Here is a 12,741-nt window from a genome sequence, read left to right on the forward strand (position 1 = left end):
ATATATTAGGAGTGAGATCTAAAGACACGATCAAAACCTCAGTATGTTGGATAGCCACATTTAGTGTTGATGGAACATATTGAATGTTCAAAATGTGTGTAAAACACCCTTGAACATTTAGACTCCCAAATTACAAATTACCAATTCAAGCTTATTAACAAACAATGTACGTGTGAAAAATGTAAATAAGCTAAAACAAAATTGATAACATAATCTAAACCAAATAAAATCATATCCATAGCAGAAATTAAATGGCAAAGATTAAGGGAAGAGAGAGGCAAACACAAAGACAACACAGCGATGTGTTATCGAAAAGGAAGCTGAAGTCCTTGGTGTAAAACCTCTCCACCGCCCTCCAAGAGTCAATAATCCACTAAAGAACGAAGTTAGGATACATGAATAGCAGAAGACCCTCCAAGCCTAATCTACCCAGTTTACTTAAGCCCTCCAAGCTTCTTGCTCCAACAAGGTTGCGTTGAATCTTAGTCTTCTTTAGCTTACCAGCTTCTGCTATAGCCCATAGCATTAACCAATATCAATTGATCCCTTCCTAACTACTTTCCAAGAACCAAACAGCCTTCTCATAGATATGGGTATGGTGAGAAAATGACTTGGCTAAGAATACCTCTTAAGGATGTAACAATGGAGAGGTTGAGAATAGAGGAATTTGGAGAAACAATGATGGAGATTGTGGATGAGTCAATCTTATTTTTCTCTAGAATTTTTCTCTCAAAATTCTCTCTAGAAGCTCTCTACATTTCGTGGATACAAGAGGTATTTATATTGGAGTGAGAAAGGAATGCGAAGAGTCAATTTTTCCAAAACAGAATGGAAAGGCAACTTGGCCTCGTGACTTGACTGAGTCGCAAGTTCAAGTTGGGAACTAACTGAATGGCCAATCTGGACTTTTTATCCTGTAGTGCTTTAGCTGGCGTGACTGTTCAACTCCTCTACATGCTCTACACGTGTGCCACTTTTGGTTACTTGCAAGCTGCGAGATCCAGTCGCGAGCCACTTGCTGAGTGCGCAAACTGGAGCTTTTCTTCACACTCTCTCACACACTACTCTTACATGATTCCCACCTAAATACAGAGTTTCTAAATGCTAAAATACAAGCAAATTTGGCACGGAATAAAGCTAACAAGATGGTTGATAAAATTCAACCTTCCAATCTCCCCCTTTGGCTATTCCATGACAAAACTCTAAAACAAACTCTAGACTTAACATGTGAGTTGGGAACAGTTGAACATAACTCACTCACACCTAATTCTAGAATCTGTGTAGCTCTTGAACCATAAGTACAAGTATCTCTTGAAACACAACAACACAACATGATCATTGTATGCAAAAAACTTGTAAGGCATATGGAGCAAGCACAATGGATCAAGCAACATATATTAAAGCAATAAAGCATGGCTTGACCAAAAAAGAACAATCACTATAAATAGTGACCACAATGCTCATTCACACAAGGAATGAACATCCGAACATGCAAGCTAATAAGCTCAATGCAAAGTATCAAGGATAAAAAATCCAACAAGGGTACAAGAGTGATGTACTTAAGGAAAATGCATAACATTTAACAACAAGTGCTAAGCTACAAAGCATGGGTGCAAATCAAAAGCTACATATGCAAAGGTACAAAATAAAATATTGAATATCATCTAATATATGCCAAAGTACCAACAGCTTTAAACAATAGCACAATGTAAATACCAAGAGTTATAAACACTATAAACAAATGAACAAAAGTAAAGTATATGTGTATTCTTCTTCTGAGCTCACACAACTCCCCCTTTCAATATGCACACTTCCCATTCTTATGTTGCTCCCCCCTTCCTTTATGCTATCCCTCTCCCTTTTTGGCACAAATAGCTAAAGATTGTCCTTCAACTTTTGTTGAATAGCATCTAACTTTGTCTCAATGGCTGTGAGACGCATTTAAACTTGGTTGTTGGTGGAGCAGAGAAGTTGTTCTAAACCTGAAATCTGCTAAGACACACTCTCAATCAGAGTGCTTAACCTGTCAGCTTGAGAGCTAGGAGGTAGATGGAGTGCCAATTGTTTGCATCGCTGAAGGAGTGAGAGAAACAGTTTTGGTATGCACAGGTGTAGCTGAACCTTGACCAAATGAAGTGGAATGAAGGAAAGATTCACTCTTAGGTGTTTTGGAAGAGTGACTTTTGCTGGCTTGAAGGGAAATCATGGACAATAGACGAAGACAATCCATTTTCTTCCCATCTGTTGGTGGACTTACCCCTTTAAGAACCATGATCTTCATGACAAGGCTACAAAAATGAATACATGTTTGTGCTGCCTTCCAAGGTTGATGAATGCAGTGTTTGAGAGTGGGTAAAGGTTGAAGAATTTGATCAATTTGGGAGTTGTCAATTCAGGTGCAAACTTTGCAATGCCTATGGATATGCCTTTGCTTGAAATCTCATGATCAGGCTCAAGAACTTGAAGAATGTTGTGTACTTGAGGCTGTTTATCATTATATGGAGTGAGATCTACATTTGTCAGTCTAGTGATGTGAAGAATCTTTGCAATGTAGTCTGAATTGATGGAGAACTCTTTTCCTCGTACCTAACACTTCAACTCAACTCTTGTGTATCTAGCATTTGAATAAAACTTCTTAACCAATTCATCAATTGGGTTCTCAAAGTTCCCAAACAAATCAGATCAATCTTTTGCTTCAAAGATCCTAGGAATAAATGTTGTTCCCAAGGTATCAAATTTTACAACCCTTTCCACCACAGTAGGAGCCTTTTTAAAAATGCTTTCGAAAGTCAGTGAATTAAGTGGAGTCTTGAATCTCTCGATGTTTGAAACTTGAGACAAACTTTGAGTCTGTTTTGAAACAAGGGATGATGGAACATCAGTTACAGGCTCTTTTCCTTGAGAGGAACGATGAGATATTTGCAAAATAGCAGACACACAGTAGAGAACCAAGGGCAAAAACACAAGACACAAACATCAACTTGATTAGATCCAAGTTAGTCAATGAAATAACTGCACATTGAAATATAGAATGAGATATCACTCAAATGTGGTAAATGGATCAAGAATGCAGCATTTAAGCATGAGTAACACATGTGTGTGTGGTGTACAGGCACAACTAAGCACACTGTAGTCTATGAACACCCCAAAAACACAAGTAACTGTCTGTGAGACAAATTACTACAAACATGAAATGCACCACATAGCACAGGTCAGAATAGAAAACATGCTCAAAATAGTGACACAAACAAGGAAACAAGTATATAAAGCAACATTTAAACAAACCCCACAAAAACTCAATCAAGCAAACTCAACAAAACTAACCAAACCCATGATTGATCAATATATAACTCAAAATTCTATAATAACTCAAAATTCAGGAAATTCAAGGCAATAAATATGAAATGTGCAAAGAAAATAAGAAAACCCATACCTTTTTCTTGAAGATTGAAGTAGAAACAATGAACAACAATGGTGGTTTTTGTGAGAAACACGGTGGGTTTGAGAGAGGGATAAATGGGGAAGACAATGAATAATCACAAAAGTTCAAGGGAAAACTTAAAAGGTTTTAAAAACTGACCTATTTGCGCAAAACACACGATTTTCGCGACTGAGTCAAGTCGTGAACAACTCGCCAAAGCAAATCGCCAAACACCTAAGAGAAAAAATTTTGAAAAATTATCTAAGTGTTTTTTGCGACTCGAAGGTCCACCCACAAGTAAGTCACGAAGGAAGCTGCGAAAACTTCTGAGTAACCTCACGACTGGACCTTTCACTCGCGAACAAGTTGCCAACATGAGTTGCGAGAGCTCTAAAAATCTGAATTTTTGAAAATTTTCTAAGTCATTTTCATGACTGGGACTTTGACCGGCCAGTGAGTCGCAAAGACCTTTTGAGTAATGCTTGCGACTAGAACATGCAATTGGCTTAACTCGCAACCAAGTCGCCAGAACAGGGCAATATAGCTTTTGAAAATTTTGCAGAAACAAAGGACTTTCCAAAAACAATTAAAACACTGAAAAATATTTTTGTGTTTGATCAACGAAAATTGAGTATGTGAAACATGTTTAATCAAGTACAATCACACAAATGAATAAGGCATTCATTAAGCATAAACATGTGTGATGTGTGTGGGTACCAAACAAGAGATAGTCCTTAGTCTAATATGAAGCTTCAATGATCAATTCAACCAATGCATACACAATTAGCACTAGGAATAATGACTTATCTCAATTATAGAAATATGCATATATGACCTCCTACAAAACTTGATTACATAACTTTTGAAGCTTTTCATTTGGCTCCAAATACATTATATCATTTGATATTTTTGAATCAAAACATCTCATTTTGAGATCGATGCTTGAAATTTTTGATATTTCAATTTGATGAGTAAGCCTTTGGTTTTTTGGGCATCATACATTTTTCACAAAGGTCGCTTTCCCTTTTTCCTAGTCAAATACTAGTATATGCAAAGGCTTTTACAGCTCATTATCTCTTTTCATTCTGAGATGTACATTTGTTGAGCTCTTAAAAAAATAAATAAATAAATAAAGGAGTGGGAAGATATATAGGCACAAGTCTATGCAAGTTTCAAGATCAACAAAACCATTGACTAATCATCCATGACAAGTTTGAAGATCTATTTACAACAATCACATAGATGTCAAGATTTCACCCACAATAATATGAGTGCATAAAAAACAAGCTACGTTCGTAAATGCATAAAGCCATAAGTACAAAGGTACAAGACAAAACATGTTTGTGACAAAACACAATAATGTCGATCAAACTTTTTGGATTTTCTACTTTTTATGTGTTTTTAGATTTTTGACACAAAAACAAGAAAAGATTGACCAAGAACAATGTAAAAACATTTAAAACAATTGCAAAGAAACAAACAAAAAATTTTCAGCACAAGCTAGAACATAAACAAAAAGCACACAACCAAGCAAAGTCACAAAACATAGGAAGTATTAATGCATGGACATGTTGTAATACTTATGCATGAGTACCCTTCTTCACCCACACGTCACTTGCGTTTGAGGTGATGTCCCTATAGGATTGGGTATGAGTGTTGTGGCTTTCAAACCTTCTGTTGAAGCTTGCCAAATAGGTAATGAATGCGTTGATCATCTTCATCATATACATTACTCTGGAATCACTATCTCGACCTCTTGATTGCTTAGCTGTCTAATTCCCTTTGCCATGTCTTGGTCCTCTCAACCTTTGAGCACTTAAGTTCTTCAATGCTTGAAGCTTATGACAGTTTTATCTGGTGTGACCTTGAATTCTATAGTGATCACAGAAGTGTTGGATTCTCGGACCTCTTTGTGTCTTTGGGAATGATTTCCCTTGATTCTTAGGCTTGACCACTGATTGGTTACGAGGCTTATTCAAAAACCATTGGTCAGTCACATTCTACTTCTTTTTCGATTTCTCTTTCTCAAAAACTGAAGTTTCTACCACTGGTTCCTTGGCTTTCATGAATTTCATATCTTTGGATATATTGGCAGTCGAACTGCTTTCACCGGTGTATCCCAATCTGCTTTTGTCAAAGAAAGGCTTTTGATGAGCAAGTACTTCATCAAGCTTCTTGGAGGAGACTCGATCTACTTTAGCATTGGCTTTAACCACCTCGTGCTCAAGAAATTTTATCTTTGAGTAGGCTTCGGTCAGCTCTCCATTCAGCGTCTCCATTTCACATTTGGTCTCCTTGTATCACAATAGAAGACTTATATAATCTTCCTTTGCCCTCTTCATCTTTTTAATGGCTGCGTTAGCCACTTTGGCATATTCACCATCTTCTCAAGGAGGGAATTGTAGGTCTCTTGCAGTCCCACTTCTTCTTCATCTTCCTCGTACTCAAATTCCTCTACTAACCCAATTGACTCCATTTCTATGTGCTCACTAAGCTCTTCTATTAGAGCACTCAAATTATCCGAAGATTCCACATGAGCAATGGTTATAAATGCAGAGAAGTTTCCCTCTCTATCACCCTGAATCTAAGTTAGAGGAGTTGGAATCACTAAGAGTAGTGACATACACCTTGCCCTTCAATTTCAACTAATTAGGACACTCTTTCTTGAAATGTCCGTGATTCCTTGAAATCCTCTTCAATTTCAAATAATTAGGGCACTCTTTCTTGAGAGTCATTCCCATCTTTCCTCTTAAATCCTTTTTCTCCTTTTCGAAACTTGGGAATTTTCCTTTCTCCGCAAATTTTCCATTCTTCTTGAACTTTAAGAACTTTCAGAAATTCTTCACAAGATATGCCACATCTTTATCGATAACATCCTCATCTGATGAGTCATGAGCTTCTACGCTTTCATTAATTGTCTTAAGATCAAGGGATTTGCTCTTCCTTTGTGATGGCAATGATAGCTCATATGTTTGAAGTGAGCCAACTAGTTCTTGAACTTTGATATCATCAAGGTCCTTGCTCTCTTCAATTGCTGTAACCTTTGCACAGAAGCTCTCTGGCAATGATCAAAGGATTTTTCTCACTATCTTTGAGTCCTCCGTCTTCTTACCCAATTTGAACTTGCCAACAACTACCACATTCAGCTTGCTATAGAATGAGTTGAATGACTCGTCTTCGCTCATTTTCAGCTCTTTAAATCGAGTGGTTAGCATCTGCAACTTAGTAGCTTTCACCTTCTTCGTGCCTTCATAGGTGGTCTCCAATATCTCCCACACCTCCTTGGCAACTGTTATTTGAGAAATCTTGTGAAACTCATTTGGTGAAACACCACAAAAAATTGCATTCAAGGCTTACTATTTTCGTTAGCTGCCGCAAGGGCTGCCTTATCCCAAGTGGATTTAGTGGCCTCTGGCCTAATCCATCCTACTTCTACGGCATCCCAAATAGTTTCATCAATTAAACATAAGAATGCCCTCATCTAGACTTTCCAAAAGGCATAGTTGCTACCATCAAAATATGGTAGCACATTTAAAGATTAAGACCGGACCATCTCAAATGGGGTCAAGAATCACACTAAGGTAATTAAACTACAGAAAGTGCACCTGCTCTGATACCAATTAAATGTTCAAAATGTGTATAAAACACCCTTAAACGATTAGACCCCCAAATTACAAATTACCAATTCAAGCTTATTAACAAACAATGTACGTGTGGAAAATGTAAATAAGCTAAAACAGAATTGATAACATAATCTAAACCAAATAAAATCACATCCACAGTAGAAATTAAATGGCAAAGATTAAGGGAAGAGAAATGCAAACACAAAGACAACACAACGATGTGTTATCGAAGAGGAAACCAAAGTCCTCGGCGTAAAACCTCTCCGCCGCCTTTCAAGTAGTCAATAATCCACTAAAGAATGAAGTTGGGATACATGAACAACATAAGACCCACCAAGCCCAATCTACCCAATGTACCTAAGCCCTTCAAGCTTCTTGCTCCAACGAGGTTGTGCCGAACCTTTGTCTTCTTTAACTTACCGGATTTCGCTATAGCCCATAGCATCAAGCAATATCAATTGGTCCCTTTCTAACTGCTTCCCAAGCACCAAACAACTTTCTCATAGATATGGGTATGGTGAGAAAAATATTTGACTAAGTGTACCTCTCAAAGATGTAACAATGGAGAGGGTGAGAGTAGAGGAATTTGGAGAAACAAGGATGAAGATTGTGGATGAGTCAATCTTGTTTTTCTTTAAGGTTTCTCTTTCAAAATTCTTTATAGAAGCTCTCTACATTTCGTGGGTATAAGGGGTATTTATACTAGAGTGAGAATGGAATGCGAAGAGTCAGTTTTTCCAAAACAAAGTGGACTGGCGACTTGGCCTCGTAACTTGACTGAGTCGTAAGTTCAAGCCGTGAACTAACTGAATGGCTAGTCCAGACTTTTTGTCCTGTAGTGCTCTAGCTGGCGTGACTATTCAGCTTCTCTGCATGCTCCACACGTGTGCCACTTTTGACGACTTGCAAGTTGCGAGATCCAGTCACAAGCCACTTGCTAAGTGCATAAACTTGAGCTTTTCTTCACACTCTTTCACACACTACCCTTACATGATTTCTATTTAAATACAGAGTCTCTAAATGTTGAAATATAGGCAAATTTGGCACGGAATAAAGCCAACAAGATGGTTGATAAAATTCAATCTTACATATATATTCTCAAGATCGAATTCATAATCTCTTAACGAAGATATAAAATATTCTATTGTGATAAGTTTAATAGGTTCGGTTATTCGGAGAGTTAGGTTTAACTACTTTAGTAAGAAATTACTAAAGTGTATATTTATGAAATTGGATTTCATAAATATATGATGAATAATTTAAAAGGATTAAACCAAGTACTCGAGGATTAAAATGGAGTAATTCACAAAGTGGTAGTCTACATTAATGACTTTGTATTAGTACGAATATTTAATGAAGGGGTTGCATGTACAATAAAGTCTTGGGATATAATTTATTAATAAGGCCTATTGTGCAATTATATTTATATAGTGGTATTAAATACAATAAATGGTAACTTTGGACTTATCAGGAGTTGATAGAAAAGCCCAAGGCCCATTGGAGTTAGAGTCTTATTTGTTCCCTTTTGGTCCCACTCCAAGCCATATACTAAAGCTTGATTGGAAAGGCTCGGCCAGCCTAATTAGATAATCAGTTATAAGGAGAGAAAGATACATAATTTTAGCAAAAACATGAAATGGTTTGTATGTAAGGGTTGGACACTCTCTCATTCTCTCTTGAACAAATTCATAGAAACTGATTGAGAGACCACGATTCTTGGGCACAAGTGGAATTGGAGTGAAGATTAAAAGCGTTCTTAAGAACTTTTGAACTTTGTTTTTGAAATTCTCCACACCAAGGTACACTCTCTTGTTCTTGAATTTTAAAATTTACATAGTACATGTTATCAATTGCGAATGAAGTACATTCGTTAATTTTTCCACTGCATATGTTTTGTATGCAATACAAACATGTACTTTTTCAACAAATGGCATCAGAGCTAGGTTTTCAATTTCAAATCTGCATAACAGGTTTTGTGAATTTTGGAATTAAAGATAAAATTTTTTGATGATGTTAGAAGATTATATATTTAATTTTTTGCATGGTTGTTGAAACTATGGTCTAATGAAAACTAATATTGATGTTATGATATAGTTTAAATTTGAATTTAAGTATGTTGAATTGAACTTTAAGGCTATAACATCAATGGAATTCAGTTTTGATATCAAATTCTATCTATTATGTTCATATGGTGGTTGTTTGTTTATGAAAACTACTGAAAACTATCTACATCCGCCCTTTAAAAAACTGAAAACACTCATTTTTCGCGGGTTACCTTCTCGCGATGTTACTCACGAAAAATGCCTTTGAAGGATGAAACTTTTCGCGGGTAAGTTTACTTGCGAAACAGTCACGGGTAAGCTTTACTCGCGAGACAGTCGTGAAAGTTTTTGATTAAATTTTGTGTGCTCACTATTTTGCCTTAACCCATTTTTGCAGGAAGAGCTTAGTCGCGAGATTATCGTGAAAATGTCTCTGAAGATTTTTTCAAATGTATAAAGGGCAAGGCTGTATGTGATTAGATTACACATGTTTACAAATCAAAAACCTTTCTTTTAAAACATCTAGTGGGAGAGAGATACAAGGGTTGGATCTCACGACCTCCATTGTCGATTTATAGTAGTATGATTAAGCACCTTGCCTTGGCATATATGCCTTGCTCCCTTCAGAGGGTGTTTAATTCATGGGACTATAAAGTAAATTTCTTATTGATGAATGATATGTGTTTTTACATTAAGAATGACAATGCTACCGTGTAGTTACTTAATGACTCACATAGAATTCAGGCAATAGTGTACACTAGACTAAGTTTAATGTTAACCTTCCTTCAGAGCTATGTCATTATTACTTAAGGGCTAAAGGAAATACGGCATGTTATTGGTGTATGATAAGAGTTATCATGATAGCACTAATAATGAGAATAGTTCTCAATCAATCATAGTGTTTATAATTTACTTGCTTCCAAGGAATTTTAAACATGGGATTGGGTTGTTGTTGCTTACACAAAATACATAGTTGTAAAATAACAACTTTACAAGGTTGATAGCCCAAAACTTACCACACCCTTTCAGAGTGTCAAGTGAGGTTTTGGTACTACTGGGAAGCATTGGAAGAAGCTAGGCTTTGGTGGATGTAATCGAGCGTATTGTGAGATCTGAGAGCTAGACAAGACATGGTTTTGAGAAGCCTTGTTGGAGTAGGACCTTGGAGGGCTTAGTACATTGGTAGATTAGGCTTGGATGGTCTTTTGCTAACCCATGTATCCAACTAATTGTCTAGTAAATGATTACCTTTTGGAAGGCGGCGAGAGGTTTTTTGCTAAGTTTTTCGGTTTCCTCTTCGATAAACATTGGCGTGTTATCTTGTGTTTGCATTCTTCTTCCCTATTTACTCTATTCTGCACTTAGTATAAAGTTAGAGTAAAATTTATCGAGCGGTAACTTTAATTTAGGGGTCTAAATAGCTCTTGTTTTTCAACACATTTTCGAGCTTTCATAATGTAAGCAACAACAACCCAATCCCATGTTTAAAATTCCTTGGAAGCAAGTAAATTATAAACACTATGATTGATTGAGAACTATTCTCATTATTAGTGCTATCATGATAACTCTTATCATACACCAATAACATGCCGTATTTCCTTTAGCCCTTAAGTAATAATGACATAGCTCTGAAGGAAGGTTAACATTAAACTTAGTCTAGTGTACACTATTGCCTGAATTCTATGTGAGTCATTAAGTAACTACACGGTAGCATTGTCATTCTTAATGTAAAAACACATATCATTCATCAATAAGAAATTTACTTTATAGTCCCATGAATTAAACACCCTCTGAAGGGAGCAAGGCATATATGCCAAGGCAAGGTGCTTAATCATACTACTATAAATCGACAATGGAGGTCGTGAGATCCAACCCTTGTATCTCTCTCCCACTAGATGTTTTAAAAGAAAGGTTTTTGATTTGTAAACATGTGTAATCTAATCACATACAGCCTTGCCCTTTATACATTTGAAAAAATCTTCAGAGACATTTTCACGATAATCTCGCGACTAAGCTCTTCCTGCAAAAATGGGTTAAGGCAAAATAGTGAGCACACAAAATTTAATCAAAAACTTTCACGACTGTCTCGCGAGTAAAGCTTACCCGTGACTGTTTCGCAAGTAAACTTACCCGCGAAAAGTTTCATCCTTCAAAGGCATTTTTCGTGAGTAACATCGCGAGAAGGTAACCCGCGAAAAATGAGTGTTTTCAGTTTTTTAAAGGGCGGATGTAGATAGTTTTCAGTAGTTTTCATAAACAAACAACCACCATATGAACATAATAGATAGAATTTGATATCAAAACTGAATTCCATTGATGTTATAGCCTTAAAGTTCAATTCAACATACTTAAATTCAAATTTAAACTATATCATAACATCAATATTAGTTTTCATTAGACCATAGTTTCAACAACCATGCAAAAAATTAAATATATAATCTTCTAACATCATCAAAAAATTTTATCTTTAATTCCAAAATTCACAAAACCTGTTATGCAGATTTGAAATTGAAAACCTAGCTCTGATGCCATTTGTTGAAAAAGTACATGTTTGTATTGCATACAAAACATATGCAGTGGAAAAATTAACGAATGTACTTCATTCGCAATTGATAACATGTACTATGTAAATTTTAAAATTCAAGAACAAGAGAGTGTACCTTGGTGTGGAGAATTTCAAAAACAAAGTTCAAAAGTTCTTAAGAACGCTTTTAATCTTCACTCCAATTCCACTTGTGCCCAAGAATCGTGGTCTCTCAATCAGTTTCTATGAATTTGTTCAAGAGAGAATGAGAGAGTGTCCAACCCTTACATACAAACCATTTCATGTTTTTGCTAAAATTATGTATCTTTCTCTCCTTATAACTGATTATCTAATTAGGCTGGCCGAGCCTTTCCAATCAAGCTTTAGTATATGGCTTGGAGTGGGACCAAAAGGGAACAAATAAGACTCTAACTCCAATGGGCCTTGGGCTTTTCTATCAACTCCTGATAAGTCCAAAGTTACCATTTATTGTATTTAATACCACTATATAAATATAATTGCACAATAGGCCTTATTAATAAATTATATCCCAAGACTTTATTGTACATGCAACCCCTTCATTAAATATTCGTACTAATACAAAGTCATTAATGTAGACTACCACTTTGTGAATTACTCCATTTTAATCCTCGAGTACTTGGTTTAATCCTTTTAAATTATTCATCATATATTTATGAAATCCAATTTCATAAATATACACTTTAGTAATTTCTTACTAAAGTAGTTAAACCTAACTCTCCGAATAACCGAACCTATTAAACTTATCACAATAGAATATTTTATATCTTCGTTAAGAGATTATGAATTCGATCTTGAGAATATATATGTAAGATTGAATTTTATCAACCATCTTGTTGGCTTTATTCCGTGCCAAATTTGCCTATATTTCAACATTTAGAGACTCTGTATTTAAATAGAAATCATGTAAGGGTAGTGTGTGAAAGAGTGTGAAGAAAAGCTCAAGTTTATGCACTTAGCAAGTGGCTTGTGACTGGATCTCGCAACTTGCAAGTCGTCAAAAGTGGCACACGTGTGGAGCATGCAGAGAAGCTGAATAGTCACGCCAGCTAGAGCACTACAGGACAAAAAGTCTGGACTAGCCATTCAGTT

Source organism: Quercus suber, unplaced genomic scaffold (genome assembly GCF_002906115.3).
Source record: "Quercus suber isolate HL8 unplaced genomic scaffold, Cork oak 2.0 scaffold_100, whole genome shotgun sequence".
Taxonomy (NCBI): Eukaryota; Viridiplantae; Streptophyta; class Magnoliopsida; order Fagales; family Fagaceae; genus Quercus; species Quercus suber.